Raw genomic sequence first — 19,273 nt, 5'->3', positions numbered from 1 at the left:
ATTGTAAAACTGGTGACACAATAAACGCTCAAAACATAGACAGTAGGAAGACTCAGTCTTCCTGTACTTAAGTCGTCATTGTGTCTCTTATAATTAATTCCGATGCGATTTCTGTGTTTCATCGACAATGGGAAGGTCCAAGGGATACAGTAAACCGGCAGAGGTGCGTCGGAATGTAAAACTGGTGACACAGGAAACGCTCAAAACATTGACCGTACGAAGAGTGTTTTCTTCTACTTAAATCAGCATTGTGTCTTTTATATTTAATTTCGATGCAATTTCTGTGTTTCATCGTCAATGGGAAGGTCCAAGGGATACAGTAAGCCTCCAGAGGTGCATCGGAATGTAAAACTGGTGACACAGGAAACGCTCAAAAATAGACAGTAGGAAGACTCAGTCTTCCTTTACTTAAGTCGGCATTGTGTCTCCTATATTTAATTCCGTTGCAATTTCTGTGTTTCATCGTCAATGGGAAGGTCCAAGGGATACAGTAAACCTGCAGAGGTGCATCGGAATGTAAAACTAGTGACACAGGTAACGTTAAAAACATAGACAGCAGGAAGACTCAGTCTACTTGTACTTAAGTCGGCATTGTGTCTCTTAAATTTAATTCCGATTCAATTTCTGTGTTTCATCGTGAATGGCAAGGTCCAAGGGATACAGTAAACCTGCAGAGGTGCATCGGAGTGTAAAACTGGTGACACAGGAAACGCTCAAAACATAGCCAGTAGGAAGACTCAGTCTTCCTGTACTTAAGTCGGCATTGTGTCTCTTATATTTAATTCCGATGCAATTTCTGTGTTTCATCGTCAGTGGGAAGGTCCAAGGGATACAGTAAACCTGCAGAGGTGCATCTGAATGTAAAACTGGTGACACAGGAAACGCTCAAACCATAGACAGTAGGAAGACTCAGTCTTGCTGTACTTAAGTCGGCATTGTGTCTCTTATATTTATTTCCGATGAAATTTCTGTGTTTCATCGTCAATGGGAAGGTCCATGGGTTACAGTAAATCAGCAGAGGTGCATCAGAATGTAAAACTAGTGACACAGGAAACGCTCAGAACATTGACAGTAGGAAGACCCAGTCTTCCTGTACTTAAGTCGGAATTGTGTCTCTTATATTTAATTCCGATGCAATTTCTGTGTTTCATCGTCAATGGGAAGGTCCAAGGGATACAGTAAACCTGCAGAGGTGCATCGGAAAGTAAAACTGATGACACAGTTAACGCTCAAAACATAGACAGTAGGAAGACTTAGTCTTCCTGTACTAAAGTCGGCATTGTGCCTCTTATATTTAATTCAGATGCAATTTCTGTGTTTCATCGTCACTGTGAAGGTCCAAGGGATACAGAAAACCTGTATATGTGCATCGGAATGTAAAACTGGTAATACAGGAAACGCTCAAATTATAGACAGTAGGAAGACTCAGTCTTCCTGTACTTAAGTCGGCATTGTGTCTCTTATATTTAATTCCGATGCAATTTCTGTGTTTCATCGTCAATGGGAAGGTCCAAGGGATACAGTAAACCTGTAAGGTGCATCGGAATGTAAAACTAGTGACACAGGAACCGTTAAAAGCATAGACAGTAGGAAGACTCAGTCTTCTTGTACTTAAGTCGGTATTGTGTCTCTTATATTTAATTCCGATTCAATTTCTGTGTTTCATCGTGAATGGAAAGGTCCAAGGGATACAGTAAACCTGCAGAGGTGCATCGGAGTGTAAATCTGGTGACACAGGAAACGCTCAAAACATAGCCAGAAGGACGACTCAGTCTATCTGTACTTAAGTCGGCATTGTGTCTCTTATACTTATTTCCGATGAAATTTCTGTGTTTCATCGTGAATGGGAAGGTCCAAGGGATACAGTAAACCTGCAGAGGTGCATCGGAATGTAAAACTAGTGACACAGGAAACGCTCAAAACATAGACAGTAGGAAGGCTCAGTCTTCCTGTACTTAAGTCGGCATTGTGTCTCTTACATTTAATTCCGATGCAATTTCTGTGTTTCATTGTCAATGGGAGGGTCCAAGGCATACAGTAATCCTGCAGAGGTGCATCAGAATGTAAAACTGGAGACACAGTTAACGCTCAACACATAGACAGTAGGTAGACTCATTCTTCCTGTACTTAAGTCGGCATTGTGTCTCTTATATTTAATTCCGATGCAATTACTGTGTTTCTTCGTCAATAGGAAGGTCCAATGGATACAGAAAACCTGCAGAGGTGCATCAGATTGTAAAACTGGTGACACAATAAACGCTCAAAACATAGACAGTAGGAAGACTCAGTCTTCCTGTACTTAAGTCGTCATTGTGTCTCTTATAATTAATTCCGATGCGATTTCTGTGTTTCATCGACAATGGGAAGGTCCAAGGGATACAGTAAACCGGCAGAGGTGCATCGGAATGTAAAACTGGTGACACAGGAAACGCTCAAAACATTGACCGTACGAAGAGTGTTTTCTTCTACTTAAATCAGCATTGTGTCTTTTATATTTAATTTCGATGCAATTTCTGTGTTTCATCGTCAATGGGAAGGTCCAAGGGATACAGTAAGCCTCCAGAGGTGCATCGGAATGTAAAACTGGTGACACAGGAAACGCTCAAAAATAGACAGTAGGAAGACTCAGTCTTCCTTTACTTAAGTCGGCATTGTGTCTCCTATATTTAATTCCGTTGCAATTTCTGTGTTTCATCGTCAATGGGAAGGTCCAAGGGATACAGTAAACCTGCAGAGGTGCATCGGAATGTAAAACTAGTGACACAGGTAACGTTAAAAACATAGACAGCAGGAAGACTCAGTCTACTTGTACTTAAGTCGGCATTGTGTCTCTTAAATTTAATTCCGATTCAATTTCTGTGTTTCATCGTGAATGGCAAGGTCCAAGGGATACAGTAAACCTGCAGAGGTGCATCGGAGTGTAAAACTGGTGACACAGGAAACGCTCAAAACATAGCCAGTAGGAAGACTCAGTCTTCCTGTACTTAAGTCGGCATTGTGTCTCTTATATTTAATTCCGATGCAATTTCTGTGTTTCATCGTCAGTGGGAAGGTCCAAGGGATACAGTAAACCTGCAGAGGTGCATCGGAATGTAAAACTGGTGACACAGGAAACGCTCAAACCATAGACAGTAGGAAGACTCAGTCTTGCTGTACTTAAGTCGGCATTGTGTCTCTTATATTTATTTCCGATGAAATTTCTGTGTTTCATCGTCAATGGGAAGGTCCATGGGTTACAGTAAATCTGCAGAGGTGCATCAGAATGTAAAACTAGTGACACAGGAAACGCTCAGAACATTGACAGTAGGAAGACCCAGTCTTCCTGTACTTAAGTCGGAATTGTGTCTCTTATATTTAATTCCGATGCAATTTCTGTGTTTCATCGTCAATGGGAAGGTCCAAGGGATACAGTAAACCTGCAGAGGTGCATCGGAAAGTAAAACTGATGACACAGTTAACGCTCAAAACATAGACAGTAGGAAGACTTAGTCTTCCTGTACTAAAGTCGGCATTGTGCCTCTTATATTTAATTCAGATGCAATTTCTGTGTTTCATCGTCACTGTGAAGGTCCAAGGGATACAGAAAACCTGTATATGTGCATCGGAATGTAAAACTGGTAATACAGGAAACGCTCAAATTATAGACAGTAGGAAGACTCAGTCTTCCTGTACTTAAGTCGGCATTGTGTCTCTTATATTTAATTCCGATGCAATTTCTGTGTTTCATCGTCAATGGGAAGGTCCAAGGGATACAGTAAACCTGTAAGGTGCATCGGAATGTAAAACTAGTGACACAGGAACCGTTAAAAGCATAGACAGTAGGAAGACTCAGTCTTCTTGTACTTAAGTCGGCATTGTGTCTCTTATATTTAATTCCGATTCAATTTCTGTGTTTCATCGTGAATGGAAAGGTCCAAGGGATACAGTAAACCTCCAGAGGTGCATCGGAGTGTAAATCTGGTGACACAGGAAACGCTCAAAACATAGCCAGAAGGACGACTCAGTCTTTCTGTACTTAAGTCGGCATTGTGTCTCTTATACTTATTTCCGATGAAATTTCTGTGTTTCATCGTGAATCGGAAGGTCCAAGGGATACAGTAAACCTGCAGAGGTGCATCGGAATGTAAAACTAGTGACACAGGAAACGCTCAAAACATAGACAGTAGGAAGGCTCAGTCTTCCTGTACTTAAGTCGGCATTGTGTCTCTTACATTTAATTCCGATGCAATTTCTGTGTTTCATCGTCAATGGGAAGGTCCAAGGGATACAGTAAATCTGCAGAGGTGCATCGGAATGTAAAACTGGTGACACAGGAAACGCTCAAAGCATAGAGAGTAGGAAGACTCAGTCTTCCTGTACTTAAGTCGTCATTGTGTCTCTTATATTTATTTCCGATGAAATTTCTGTGTTTCATCGTGAATGGGAAGGTCCAAGGGATATAGTAAACCTGCAGGGGTGCATCGGAAAGTAAAACTGATTTCACAGGAAACGCTCAAAACATAGGCAGTAGGAAGACTTAGTCTTCCTGTACTTAAGTCGGAATTGTGTCTCTCAAATTTAATTCCGATGCAATTTCTGTTTCTTCGTCAATGGGAAGGTCCAAGGGATACAATAAACCTGCAGAGGTGCATCGGAATGTAAAACTGGTGACACAGGAAACGCTCAAAACACTGACAGTAGGAAGACTCAGTCTTCCTATACTTAAGTCGGCATAGTGTCTCTTATATTTATTTCCGATGAAATTTCTGTGTTTCATCGTGAATGGGAAGGTCCAAGGGATATAGTAAACCTGCAGAGGTGCATCGGAAAGTAAAACTCATGACACAGGAAAAGCTCAAATCATAGACAGTAGGAAGACTTAGTCTTCATGTACTTAAGTCGGCATTGTGTCTCTTATATTTAATTCCGATGCAATTTCTTTGTTTCATCCTCACTGTGAAGGTCCAAGGGATACAGTAAACCTGTAGAGGTGCATCGGAATGTAAAACTGGTGACACAGGAAACGCTCAAAACATAGACCGTACGAAGACTGTTTTCTTGTACTTAAGTCGGCATTGTGTCTTTTATATTTAATTTCGATGCAATTTCTGTGTTTCATTGACAATGGGAAGGTCCAAGGGATACAGTAAACCTGTAGAGGTGCATCGGAATGTAAAACTGGTGACACAGGAAACGCTCAAAACATAAAGAGTAGAAAAACTCAGTCTTCCTGTACTTAAGTCGGCATTGTGTCTCTTATATTTAATTCCGATGCAATTTCTGTGTTTCATCGTCAATGGGAAGGTCCAAGGGATACAGTAAACCTGCAGAGGTGCATCGGAATGTAAAACTAGTGACACAGGAAACGCTCAAAACATAGAAAGTAGGAAGACTCAGTATTCCTGTAGTTAAGTCGGCATTGTGTATCTTATATTTAATTCCGATGCAATTTCTGTGTTTCATCGTCAATGGGAAGGTCCAATTGATACAGTAAAACTGCAGAGGTGCATCGGAATGTAAAACTAGTGACACAGGTAACGTTAAAAACATAGACAGCAGGAAGACTCAGTCTACTTGTACTTAAGTCGGCATTGTGTCTCTTAAATTTAATTCCGATTCAATTTCTGTGTTTCATCGTGAATGGCAAGGTCCAAGGGATACAGTAAACCTGCAGAGGTGCATCGGAGTGTAAAACTGGTGACACAGGAAACGCTCAAAACATAGCCAGTAGGAAGACTCAGTCTTCCTGTACTTAAGTCGGCATTGTGTCTCTTATATTTAATTCCGATGCAATTTCTGTGTTTCATCGTCAGTGGGAAGGTCCTAGGGATACAGTAAACCTGCAGAGGTGCATCGGAATGTAAAACTGGTGACACAGGAAACGCTCAAACCATAGACAGTAGGAAGACTCAGTCTTGCTGTACTTAAGTCGGCATTGTGTCTCTTATATTTATTTCCGATGAAATTTCTGTGTTTCATCGTCAATGGGAAGGTCCATGGGTTACAGTAAATCTGCAGAGGTGCATCAGAATGTAAAACTAGTGACACAGGAAACGCTCAGAACATTGACAGTAGGAAGACCCAGTCTTCCTGTACTTAAGTCGGAATTGTGTCTCTTATATTTAATTCCGATGCAATTTCTGTGTTTCATCGTCAATGGGAAGGTCCAAGGGATACAGTAAACCTGCAGAGGTGCATCGGAAAGTAAAACTGATGACACAGTTAACGCTCAAAACATAGACAGTAGGAAGACTTAGTCTTCCTGTACTAAAGTCGGCATTGTGCCTCTTATATTTAATTCAGATGCAATTTCTGTGTTTCATCGTCACTGTGAAGGTCCAAGGGATACAGAAAACCTGTATATGTGCATCGGAATGTAAAACTGGTAATACAGGAAACGCTCAAATTATAGACAGTAGGAAGACTCAGTCTTCCTGTACTTAAGTCGGCATTGTGTCTCTTATATTTAATTCCGATGCAATTTCTGTGTTTCATCGTCAATGGGAAGGTCCAAGGGATACAGTAAACCTGTAAGGTGCATCGGAATGTAAAACTAGTGACACAGGAACCGTTAAAAGCATAGACAGTAGGAAGACTCAGTCTTCTTGTACTTAAGTCGGCATTGTGTCTCTTATATTTAATTCCGATTCAATTTCTGTGTTTCATCGTGAATGGAAAGGTCCAAGGGATACAGTAAACCTGCAGAGGTGCATCGGAGTGTAAATCTGGTGACACAGGAAACGCTCAAAACATAGCCAGAAGGACGACTCAGTCTTTCTGTACTTAAGTCGGCATTGTGTCTCTTATACTTATTTCCGATGAAATTTCTGTGTTTCATCGTGAATGGGAAGGTCCAAGGGATACAGTAAACCTGCAGAGGTGCATCGGAATGTAAAACTAGTGACACAGGAAACGCTCAAAACATAGACAGTAGGAAGGCTCAGTCTTCCTGTACTTAAGTCGGCATTGTGTCTCTTACATTTAATTCCGATGCAATTTCTGTGTTTCATTGTCAATGGGAGGGTCCAAGGCATACAGTAATCCTGCAGAGGTGCATCAGAATGTAAAACTGGAGACACAGTTAACGCTCAACACATAGACAGTAGGTAGACTCATTCTTCCTGTACTTAAGTCGGCATTGTGTCTCTTATATTTAATTCCGATGCAATTACTGTGTTTCTTCGTCAATAGGAAGGTCCAATGGATACAGAAAACCTGCAGAGGTGCATCAGATTGTAAAACTGGTGACACAATAAACGCTCAAAACATAGACAGTAGGAAGACTCAGTCTTCCTGTACTTAAGTCGTCATTGTGTCTCTTATAATTAATTCCGATGCGATTTCTGTGTTTCATCGACAATGGGAAGGTCCAAGGGATACAGTAAACCGGCAGAGGTGCATCGGAATGTAAAACTGGTGACACAGGAAACGCTCAAAACATTGACCGTACGAAGAGTGTTTTCTTCTACTTAAATCAGCATTGTGTCTTTTATATTTAATTTCGATGCAATTTCTGTGTTTCATCGTCAATGGGAAGGTCCAAGGGATACAGTAAGCCTCCAGAGGTGCATCGGAATGTAAAACTGGTGACACAGGAAACGCTCAAAAATAGACAGTAGGAAGACTCAGTCTTCCTTTACTTAAGTCGGCATTGTGTCTCCTATATTTAATTACGTTGCAATTTCTGTGTTTCATCGTCAATGGGAAGGTCCAAGGGATACAGTAAACCTGCAGAGGTGCATCGGAATGTAAAACTAGTGACACAGGTAACGTTAAAAACATAGACAGCAGGAAGACTCAGTCTACTTGTACTTAAGTCGGCATTGTGTCTCTTAAATTTAATTCCGATTCAATTTCTGTGTTTCATCGTGAATGGCAAGGTCCAAGGGATACAGTAAACCTGCAGAGGTGCATCGGAGTGTAAAACTGGTGACACAGGAAACGCTCAAAACATAGCCAGTAGGAAGACTCAGTCTTCCTGTACTTAAGTCGGCATTGTGTCTCTTATATTTAATTCCGATGCAATTTCTGTGTTTCATCGTCAGTGGGAAGGTGCAAGGGATACAGTAAACCTGCAGAGGTGCATCGGAATGTAAAACTGGTGACACAGGAAACGCTCAAACCATTGACAGTAGGAAGACTCAGTCTTGCTGTACTTAAGTCGGCATTGTGTCTCTTATATTTATTTCCGATGAAATTTCTGTGTTTCATCGTCAATGGGAAGGTCCATGGGTTACAGTAAATCTGCAGAGGTGCATCAGAATGTAAAACTAGTGACACAGGAAACGCTCAGAACATTGACAGTAGGAAGACCCAGTCTTCCTGTACTTAAGTCGGAATTGTGTCTCTTATATTTAATTCCGATGCAATTTCTGTGTTTCATCGTCAATGGGAAGGTCCAAGGGATACAGTAAACCTGCAGAGGTGCATCGGAAAGTAAAACTGATGACACAGTTAACGCTCAAAACATAGACAGTAGGAAGACTTAGTCTTCCTGTACTAAAGTCGGCATTGTGCCTCTTATATTTAATTCAGATGCAATTTCTGTGTTTCATCGTCACTGTGAAGGTCCAAGGGATACAGAAAACCTGTATATGTGCATCGGAATGTAAAACTGGTAATACAGGAAACGCTCAAATTATAGACAGTAGGAAGACTCAGTCTTCCTGTACTTAAGTCGGCATTGTGTCTCTTATATTTAATTCCGATGCAATTTCTGTGTTTCATCGTCAATGGGAAGGTCCAAGGGATACAGTAAACCTGTAAGGTGCATCGGAATGTAAAACTAGTGACACAGGAACCGTTAAAAGCATAGACAGTAGGAAGACTCAGTCTTCTTGTACTTAAGTCGGCATTGTGTCTCTTATATTTAATTCCGATTCAATTTCTGTGTTTCATCGTGAATGGAAAGGTCCAAGGGATACAGTAAACCTGCAGAGGTGCATCGGAGTGTAAATCTGGTGACACAGGAAACGCTCAAAACATAGCCAGAAGGACGACTCAGTCTTTCTGTACTTAAGTCGGCATTGTGTCTCTTATACTTATTTCCGATGAAATTTCTGTGTTTCATCGTGAATGGGAAGGTCCAAGGGATACAGTAAACCTGCAGAGGTGCATCGGAATGTAAAACTAGTGACACAGGAAACGCTCAAAACATAGACAGTAGGAAGGCTCAGTCTTCCTGTACTTAAGTCGGTATTGTGTCTCTTACATTTAATTCCGATGCAATTTCTGTGTTTCATCGTCAATGGGAAGGTCCAAGGGATACAGTAAATCTGCAGAGGTGCATCGGAATGTAAAACTGGTGACACAGGAAACGCTCAAAGCATAGAGAGTAGGAAGACTCAGTCTTCCTGTACTTAAGTCGTCATTGTGTCTCTTATATTTATTTCCGATGAAATTTCTGTGTTTCATCGTGAATGGGAAGGTCCAAGGGATATAGTAAACCTGCAGAGGTGCATCGGAAAGTAAAACTGATTTCACAGGAAACGCTCAAAACATAGGCAGTAGGAAGACTTAGTCTTCCTGTACTTAAGTCGGAATTGTGTCTCTCAAATTTAATTCCGATGCAATTTCTGTTTCTTCGTCAATGGGAAGGTCCAAGGGATACAATAAACCTGCAGAGGTGCATCGGAATGTAAAACTGGTGACACAGGAAACGCTCAAAACACTGACAGTAGGAAGACTCAGTCTTCCTATACTTAAGTCGGCATAGTGTCTCTTATATTTATTTCCGATGAAATTTCTGTGTTTCATCGTGAATGGGAAGGTCCAAGGGATATAGTAAACCTGCAGAGGTGCATCGGAAAGTAAAACTGATGACACAGGAAAAGCTCAAATCATAGACAGTAGGAAGACTTAGTCTTCATGTACTTAAGTCGGCATTGTGTCTCTTATATTTAATTCCGATGCAATTTCTTTGTTTCATCCTCACTGTGAAGGTCCAAGGGATACAGTAAACCTGTAGAGGTGCATCGGAATGTAAAACTGGTGACACAGGAAACGCTCAAAACATAGACCGTACGAAGACTGTTTTCTTGTACTTAAGTCGGCATTGTGTCTTTTATATTTAATTTCGATGCAATTTCTGTGTTTCATTGACAATGGGAAGGTCCAAGGGATACAGTAAACCTGTAGAGGTGCATCGGAATGTAAAACTGGTGACACAGGAAACGCTCAAAACATAAAGAGTAGAAAGACTCAGTCTTCCTGTACTTAAGTCGGCATTGTGTCTCTTATATTTAATTCCGATGCAATTTCTGTGTTTCATCGTCAATGGGAAGGTCCAAGGGATACAGTAAACCTGCAGAGGTGCATCGGAATGTAAAACTAGTGACACAGGAAACGCTCAAAACATAGACAGTAGGAAGACTCAGTATTCCTGTAGTTAAGTCGGCATTGTGTATCTTATATTTAATTCCGATGCAATTTCTGTGTTTCATCGTCAATGGGAAGGTCCAATTGATACAGTAAAACTGCAGAGGTGCATCAGAATGTAAAACTGGTGACACAGGAAACGCTCAAATCATAGACAGTAGGAAGACTCAGTCTTCCTGTACTTAAGTCGGCATTGTGTCTCTTATATTTAATTCCGATGCGATTTCTGTGTTTCATCGACAATAGGAAGGTCCAAGGGATACAGTAAACCAGCAGAGGTGCATCGGAATGTAAAACTGGTGACACAGGAAACGCTCAAAACATAGACCGTACGAAGACTGTTTTCTTGTACTTAAGTCGGCATTGTGTCTATTATATTTAATTTCGATGCAATTTCTGAGTTTCATCGTCAATGGGTAGGTCCAAGGGATACAGTAAACCTGCAGAGGTGCATCGGAATGTAAAACTAGTGACACAGGAAACGCTCAAAACATAGACAGTAGGAAGACTCAGTCTTCCTGTACTTAAGTCGGCATTGTGTCCCTTATATTTAATTCCGATGCAATTTCTGTGTTTCATTGTCAATGGGAAGGTCCAAGGGATACAGTAAACCTGCAGAGGTGCATCGGAATGTAAAACTGGTGACACAGGAAACGCTCAAAACATAGACAGTAGGAAGACTCAGTCTTCCTGTACTTAAGTCGGCTTTGTGTCTCTTATATTTAATTCCGATGCAATTTCTGTGTTTCATTGTCAATGGGAGGGTCCAAGGGATACAGTAAACCTGCAGAGGTGCATCAGAATGTAAAACTGCTGACACAGGAAACGCTCAACACATAGACAGTAGGAAGACTCAGTCTTCCTGTACTTAAGTCGGAATTGTGTCTCTTATATTTATTTCCGATGAAATTTCTGTGTTTCATCGTCAATGGGAAGGTCCATGGGTTACAGTAAATCTGCAGAGGTGCATCAGAATGTAAAACTAGTGACACAGGAAACGCTCAGAACATTGACAGTAGGAAGACTCAGTCTTCCTGTACTTAAGTCGGAATTGTGTCTCTTATATTTAATTCCGATGCAATTTCTGTGTTTCATCGTCAATGGGAAGGTCCAAGGGATACAGTAAACCTGCAGAGGTGCATCGGAAAGTAAAACTGATGACACAGTTAACGCTCAAAACATAGACAGTAGGAAGACTTAGTCTTCCTGTACTAAAGTCGGCATTGTGCCTCTTATATTTAATTCTGATGCAATTTCTGTGTTTCATCGTCACTGTGAAGGTCCAAGGGATACAGAAAACCTGTATATGTGCATCGGAATGTAAAACTGGTAATACAGGAAACGCTCAAATTATAGACAGTAGGAAGACTCAGTCTTCCTGTACTTAAGTCGGCATTGTGTCTCTTATATTTAATTCCGATGCAATTTCTGTGTTTCATCGTCAATGGGAAGGTCCAAGGGATACAGTAAACCTGTAAGGTGCATCGGAATGTAAAACTAGTGACACAGGAACCGTTAAAAGCATAGACAGTAGGAAGACTCAGTCTTCTTGTACTTAAGTCGGCATTGTGTCTCTTATATTTAATTCCGATTCAATTTCTGTGTTTCATCGTGAATGGAAAGGTCCAAGGGATACAGTAAACCTGCAGAGGTGCATCGGAGTGTAAATCTGGTGACACAGGAAACGCTCAAAACATAGCCAGAAGGACGACTCAGTCTTTCTGTACTTAAGTCGGCATTGTGTCTCTTATACTTATTTCCGATGAAATTTCTGTGTTTCATCGTGAATGGGAAGGTCCAAGGGATACAGTAAACCTGCAGAGGTGCATCAGAATGTAAAACTAGTGACACAGGAAACGCTCAAAACATAGACAGTAGGAAGGCTCAGTCTTCCTGTACTTAAGTCGGCATTGTGTCTCTTACATTTAATTCCGATGCAATTTCTGTGTTTCATCGTCAATGGGAAGGTCCAAGGGATACAGTAAATCTGCAGAGGTGCATCGGAATGTAAAACTGGTGACACAGGAAACGCTCAAAGCATAGAGAGTAGGAAGACTCAGTCTTCCTGTACTTAAGTCGTCATTGTGTCTCTTATATTTATTTCCGATGAAATTTCTGTGTTTCATCGTGAATGGGAAGGTGCAAGGGATATAGTAAAGCTGCAGAGGTGCATCGGAAAGTAAAACTGATGTCACAGGAAACGCTCAAAACATAGGCAGTAGGAAGACTTAGTCTTCCTGTACTTAAGTCGGAATTGTGTCTCTCATATTTAATTCCGATGCAATTTCTGTTTCTTCGTCAATGGGAAGGTCCAAGGGATACAATAAACCTGCAGAGGTGCATCGGAATGTAAAACTGGTGACACAGGAAACGCTCAAAACACTGACAGTAGGAAGACTCAGTCTTCCTATACTTAAGTCGGCATAGTGTCTCTTATATTTATTTCCGATGAAATTTCTGTGTTTCATCGTGAATGGGAAGGTCCAAGGGATATAGTAAACCTGCAGAGGTGCATCGGAAAGTAAAACTGATGACACAGGAAAAGCTCAAATCATAGACAGTAGGAAGACTTAGTCTTCATGTACTTAAGTCGGCATTGTGTCTCTTATATTTAATTCCGATGCAATTTCTTTGTTTCATCCTCACTGTGAAGGTCCAAGGGATACAGTAAACCTGTAGAGGTGCATCGGAATGTAAAACTGGTGACACAGGAAACGCTCAAAACATAGACCGTACGAAGACTGCTTTCTTGTACTTAAGTCGGCATTGTGTCTTTTATATTTAATTTCGATGCAATTTCTGTGTTTCATTGACAATGGGAAGGTCCAAGGGATACAGTAAACCTGTAGAGGTGCATCGGAATGTAAAACTGGTGACACAGGAAACGCTCAAAACATAAAGAGTAGAAAGACTCAGTCTTCCTGTACTTAAGTCGGCATTGTGTCTCTTATATTTAATTCCGATGCAATTTCTGTGTTTCATCGTCAATGGGAAGGTCCAAGGGATACAGTAAACCTGCAGAGGTGCATCGGAATGTAAAACTAGTGACACAGGAAACGCTCAAAACATAGACAGTAGGAAGACTCAGTATTCCTGTAGTTAAGTCGGCATTGTGTATCTTATATTTAATTCCGATGCAATTTCTGTGTTTCATCGTCAATGGGAAGGTCCAATTGATACAGTAAAACTGCAGAGGTGCATCAGAATGTAAAACTGGTGACACAGGAAACGCTCAAATCATAGACAGTAGGAAGACTCAGTCTTCCTGTACTTAAGTCGGCATTGTGTCTCTTATATTTAATTCCGATGCGATTTCTGTGTTTCATCGACAATGGGAAGGTCCAAGGGATACAGTAAACCATCAGAGGTGCATCGGAATGTAAAACTGGTGACACAGGAAACGCTCAAAACATAGACCGTACGAAGACTGTTTTCTTGTACTTAAGTCGGCATTGTGTCTTTTATATTTAATTTCGATGCAATTTCTGAGTTTCATCGTCAATGGGTAGGTCCAAGGGATACAGTAAACCTGCAGAGGTGCATCGGAATGTAAAACCAGTGACACAGGAAACGCTCAAAACATAGACAGTAGGAAGACTCAGTCTTCCTGTACTTAAGTCGGCATTGTGTCCCTTATATTTAATTCCGATGCAATTTCTGTGTTTCATTGTCAATGGGAAGGTCCAAGGGATACAGTAAACCTGCAGAGGTGCATCGGAATGTAAAACTGGTGACACAGGAAACGCTCAAAACATAGACAGTAGGAAGACTCAGTCTTCCTGTACTTAAGTCGGCATTGTGTCTCTTATATTTAATTCCGATGCAATTTCTGTGTTTCATTGTCAATGGGAGGGTCCAAGGGATACAGTAAACCTGCAGAGGTGCATCAGAATGTAAAACTGCTGACACAGGAAACGCTCAACACATAGACAGTAGGAAGACTCAGTCTTCCTGTTCTTAAGTCGGCATTGTGTCTCTTATATTTAATTCCGATGCAATTTCTGTGTTTCTTCGTCAATGGGATGGTCCAATGGATACAGAAAACCTGCAGAGGTGCATCAGATTGTAAAACTGGTGACACAGGAAACGCTCAAATCATAGACAGTAGGAAGACTCAGTCTTCCTGTACTTAAGTAGGCAATGTGTCTCTTATATTTAATTCCGATGCGATTTCTGTGTTTCATCGACAATGGGAAGGTCCAAGGGATACAGTAGACCGGCAGAGGTGCTTCGGAATGTTAAACTGGTGACACAGGAAACGCTCAAAACATTGACCGTACGAAGACTGTATTCTTGTACTTATGTCGGCATTGTTTCTTTTATATTTAATTTCGATGCAATTTCTGTGTTTCATCGTCAATGGGAAGGTCCAAGGGATACAGGAAACCTGCAGAGGTGCATCGGAATGTAAAACTGGTGACACAGGAAACGCTCAAAACATAGAGAGTAGGAAGACTCAGTCTTCCTGTACTTAAGTCGGCATTGTGTCTCTTATATTTAATTCCGATGCAATTTCTGTGTTTCATCGTCAATGGGAAGGTCCAAGGGATACAGTAAACCTGCAGAGGTGCATCGGAATGTAAAACTGGTGACACAGGAAACGCTCAAACATAGACAGTAGGAAGACTCAGTCTTCCTGTACTTACGTCGGCATTGTGTCTCCTATATTTGATTCTGATGCAATTTCTGTGTTTCATCGTCAATGCGAAGGTCCAATGGATACAGTAAACCTGCAGAGGTGCATCGGAATGTAAAACTAGTGACACAGGTAACGTTAAAGCATAGACAGCAGGAAGACTCAGTCTTCGTGTACTTATGTGCTTTGTGTCTCTTATATTTAATTCCGATTCAATTTCCGTGTTTCATCGTGAAAGGGATGGTCCAAGGGATACAGTAAACCTGCAGAGGTGCATCGGAGTGTAAAACTGGTGACACATGAAACGCTCAAAACATAGCCAGTAGGAAGACTCAGTCTTCCTGTACTTAAGTCGGCATTGTGTCTCTTATTTTTAATTCGATGCAATTTGTGTGTTTCATCGCCAATGGGAAGGTCCAATGGATACAGTAAACCTGCAGAGGTGCATCGGAATGTAAAACTGGTGACTCAGGAAACGCTCAAATCATTGAGTAAGAAGACTGTTTTCTTGTACTTAAGTCGCATTGTGTCTCTTATATTTAATTCCGATGCAATTTCTGTGTTTCATCGTCACTGTGAAGGTCCAAGGGATACAGAAAACCTGTATATGTGCATCGGAATGTAAAACTGGTGATACAGGAAACGCTCAAATTATAGACAGTAGGAAGACTCAGTCTTCCTGTACTTAAGTCGGCATTGTGTCTCTTATATTTAATTCCGATGCAATTTCTGTGTCTCATCGTCAATGGGTAGGTCCAAGGGATACAGTAAACCTGTAGAGGTGCATCGGCATGTAAAACTAGTGACACAGGAAACGTTAAAAACATAGACAGTAGGAAGACTCAGTCTTCTTATACTTCAGTCAGCATTGTGTCTCTTATATTTAATTGCGATTCAATTTCTGTGTTACATCGTGAATGGGAAGGTCCAAGGGATACAGTAAACCTGCAGAGGTGCATCGGAGTGTAAAACTGGTGACACAGGAAACGCTCAAAACATAGCCAGAAGGAAGACTCAGTCTTCCTGTACTTAAGTCGGCATTGTGTCTCTTATATTTAATTCCGATGAAATTTCTGTGTTTCATCGTGAATGGGAAGGTCCAAGGGATACAGTAAACCTGCAGAGGTGCATCGGAATGTAAAGCTAGTGACACAGGAAACGCTCAAAACATAGACAGTAGGAAGACTCAGTCTTCCTGTACTTAAGTCGGCATTGTGTCTCTTACATTTAATTCCGATGCAATTTCTGTGTTTCATCGTCAATGGGAAGGTCCAAGGGATACAGTAAATCTGCAGAGGTGCATCGGAATGTAAAACTGGTGACACAGGAAACGCTCAAAGCATAGAGAGTAGGAAGACTCAGTCTTCCTGTACTTAAGTCGTCATTGTGTCTGTTATATTTATTTCCGATGAAATTTCTGTGTTTCATCGTGAATGGGAAGGTCCAAGGGATATAGTAAACCTGCAGAGGTGCATCGGAAAGTAAAACTGATGACACAGAGAACGCTCAAAACATAGGCAGTAGGAAGACTTAGTCTTCCTGTACTTAAGTCGGAATTGTGTCTCTTATATTTAATTCCGATGCAATTTCTGTGTTTCATCGTCAATGGGAAGGTCCAAGGGATACAGTACACCTGCAGAGGTGCATCGGAATGTAAAAATGACGACACAGAAAACGCTCAAAACATCGACAGTAGGAAGACTCAGTCTTCCTGTACTTAAGTCGGCATTGTGTCTCAAATTTAATTCCGATGCGATTTCTGTGTTTCTTCGACAATGGGAAGGTCCATGGGATACAGGAAACCGGCAGAGGTGCATCGGAATGTAAAACTGGTGACACAGGAAACGCTCAAAACATAGAGAGTAGGAAGACTCAGTCTTCCTGTACTTAAGTCGGCATTGTGTCTCTCATATTTAATTCAGATGCAATTTCTGTGTTTCTTCGTCAATGGGAAGGTCCAAGGGATACAATAAACCTGCAGAGGTGCATCGGAATGTAAAACTGGTGACACAGGAAACGCTAAAAACATAGACAGTAGGAAGACTCAGTCTTCCTATACTTAAGTCGGCATAGTGTCTCTTATATTTATTTCCGATGAAATTTCTGTGTTTCATCGTGAATGGGAAGGTCCAAGGGATATAGTAAACCTGCAGAGGTGCATCGGAAAGTAAAACTGATAACACAGGAAAAGCTCAAATCATAGACAGTAGGAAGACTTAGTCTTCCTGTACTTAAGTCGGCATTGTGTCTCTTATATTTAATTCCGATGCATTTCTGTGTTTCATCCTCACTGTGAAGGTCCAAGGGATACAGTAAACCTGTAGAGGTGCATCGGAATGTAAAACTGGTGACACAGGAAACGCTCAAATCATAGACAGTAGGAAGACTCAGTCTTCCTGTACTTAAGTCGGCATTGTGTCCCTTATATTTAATTCCGATGCGATTTCTGTGTTTCATCGACAATGGGAAGGTCCAAGGGATACAGTAGACCGGCAGAGGTGCATCGGAATGTTAAACTGGTGACACAGGAAACGCTCAAAACATTGACCGTACGAAGACTGTTTTCTTGTACTTATGTCGGCATTGTGTCTTTTATATTTAATTTCGATGCAATTTCTGTGTTTCATCGTCAATGGGAAGGTCCAAGGGATACAGGAAACCTGCAGAGGTGCATCGGAATGTAAAACTGGTGACACAGGAAACGCTCAAAACATAGAGAGTAGGAAGACTCAGTCTTAATGTACTTAAGTCAGCATTGTGTCTCTTATATTTAATTCCGATGCAATTTCTGTGTTTCATCGTCAATGGGAAGGTCCAAGGGATACAGTAAACCTGCAGAGGTGCATCGGAAAGTAAAACTGGTGACACAGGAAACGCTCAAACATAGACAGTAGGAAGACTCAGTCTTCCTGTACTTACGTCGGCATTGTGTCTCCTATATTTAATTCTGATGCAATTTCTGTGTTTCACCGTCAATGCGAAGGTCCAATGGATACAGTAAACCTGCTGAGGTGCATCGGAATTTAAAACTAGTGACACAGGTAACGTTAAAGCATAGACAGCAGGAAGACTCAGTCTTCGTGTACTTATGTCGGCATTGTGTCTCTTATATTTAATTCCGATTCAATTTCTGTGTTTCATCGTGAAAGGGATGGTCCAAGGGATACAGTAAACCTGCAGAGGTGCATCGGAGTGTAAAACTGGTGACACAGGAAACGCTCAAAACATAGCCAGTAGGAAGACTCAGTCTTCCTGTACTTAAGTCGGCATTGCGTCTCTTATATTTAAATTCGATGCAATTTGTGTGTTTCATCGCCAATGGGAAGGTCCAATGGATACAGTAAACCTGCAGAGGTGCATCGGAATGTAAAACTGGTGACACAGGAAACGCTCAAATCATTGACTGTAAGAAGACTGTTTTCTTGTACTTAAGTCGCATTGTGTCTCTTATATTTAATTCCGATGCAATTTCTGTGTTTCATCGCCAATGGGAAGGTCCAAGCGATACAGTAAAACTGCAGAGGTGCATCAGAATGTAAAACTGGTGACACAGGAAACGCTCAAAACATAGAGAGTAGGAAGACTCAGTCTTCCTGTTTTTAAGTCGTCATTGTGTCTCTTATATTTAATTCCGATGCTATTTCTGTGTTTCGTCGTCAATGGGAAGGTCCAAGGGATACAGTAAACCTGCAGAGGTGCATCGGAATGTAAAACTAGTGACACAGGAAACGCTCATAACATAGACAGTAGGAAGACTCAGTCTTGCTGTAGTTAAGTCGGCATTGTGTCTCTTATATTTAATTCCGATGCAATTTCTGTGTTTCATCGTCAATGGGAAGGTCCAAGGGATACAGTACACCTGCAGAGGTGCATCGGAATGTAAAAATGACGACACAGAAAACGCTCAAAACATCGACAGTAGGAAGACTCAGTCTTCCTGTATTTAAGTCGGCATTGTGTCTCAAATTTAATTCCGATGCGATTTCTGTGTTTCATCGACATTGGGAAGGTCCAATGGATACAGTAAACCTGCAGAGGTGCATCGGAATGTAAAACTGGTGACACAGGAAACGCTCAAATCATTGACTGTAAGAAGACTGTTTTCTTGTACTTAAGTCGCATTGTGTCTCTTATATTTAATTCCGATGCAATTTCTGTGTTTCATCGTCACTGTGAAGGTCCAAGGGATACAGAAAACCTGTATATGTGCATCGGAATGTAAAACTGGTGATACAGGAAACGCTCAAATTATAGACAGTAGGAAGACTCAGTCTTCCTGTA

This window comes from Schistocerca nitens, chromosome 2, assembly GCF_023898315.1.
Source record: "Schistocerca nitens isolate TAMUIC-IGC-003100 chromosome 2, iqSchNite1.1, whole genome shotgun sequence".
Classification (NCBI taxonomy): domain Eukaryota; kingdom Metazoa; phylum Arthropoda; class Insecta; order Orthoptera; family Acrididae; genus Schistocerca; species Schistocerca nitens.
Note: the sequence above shows the minus strand (reverse complement) of the source record.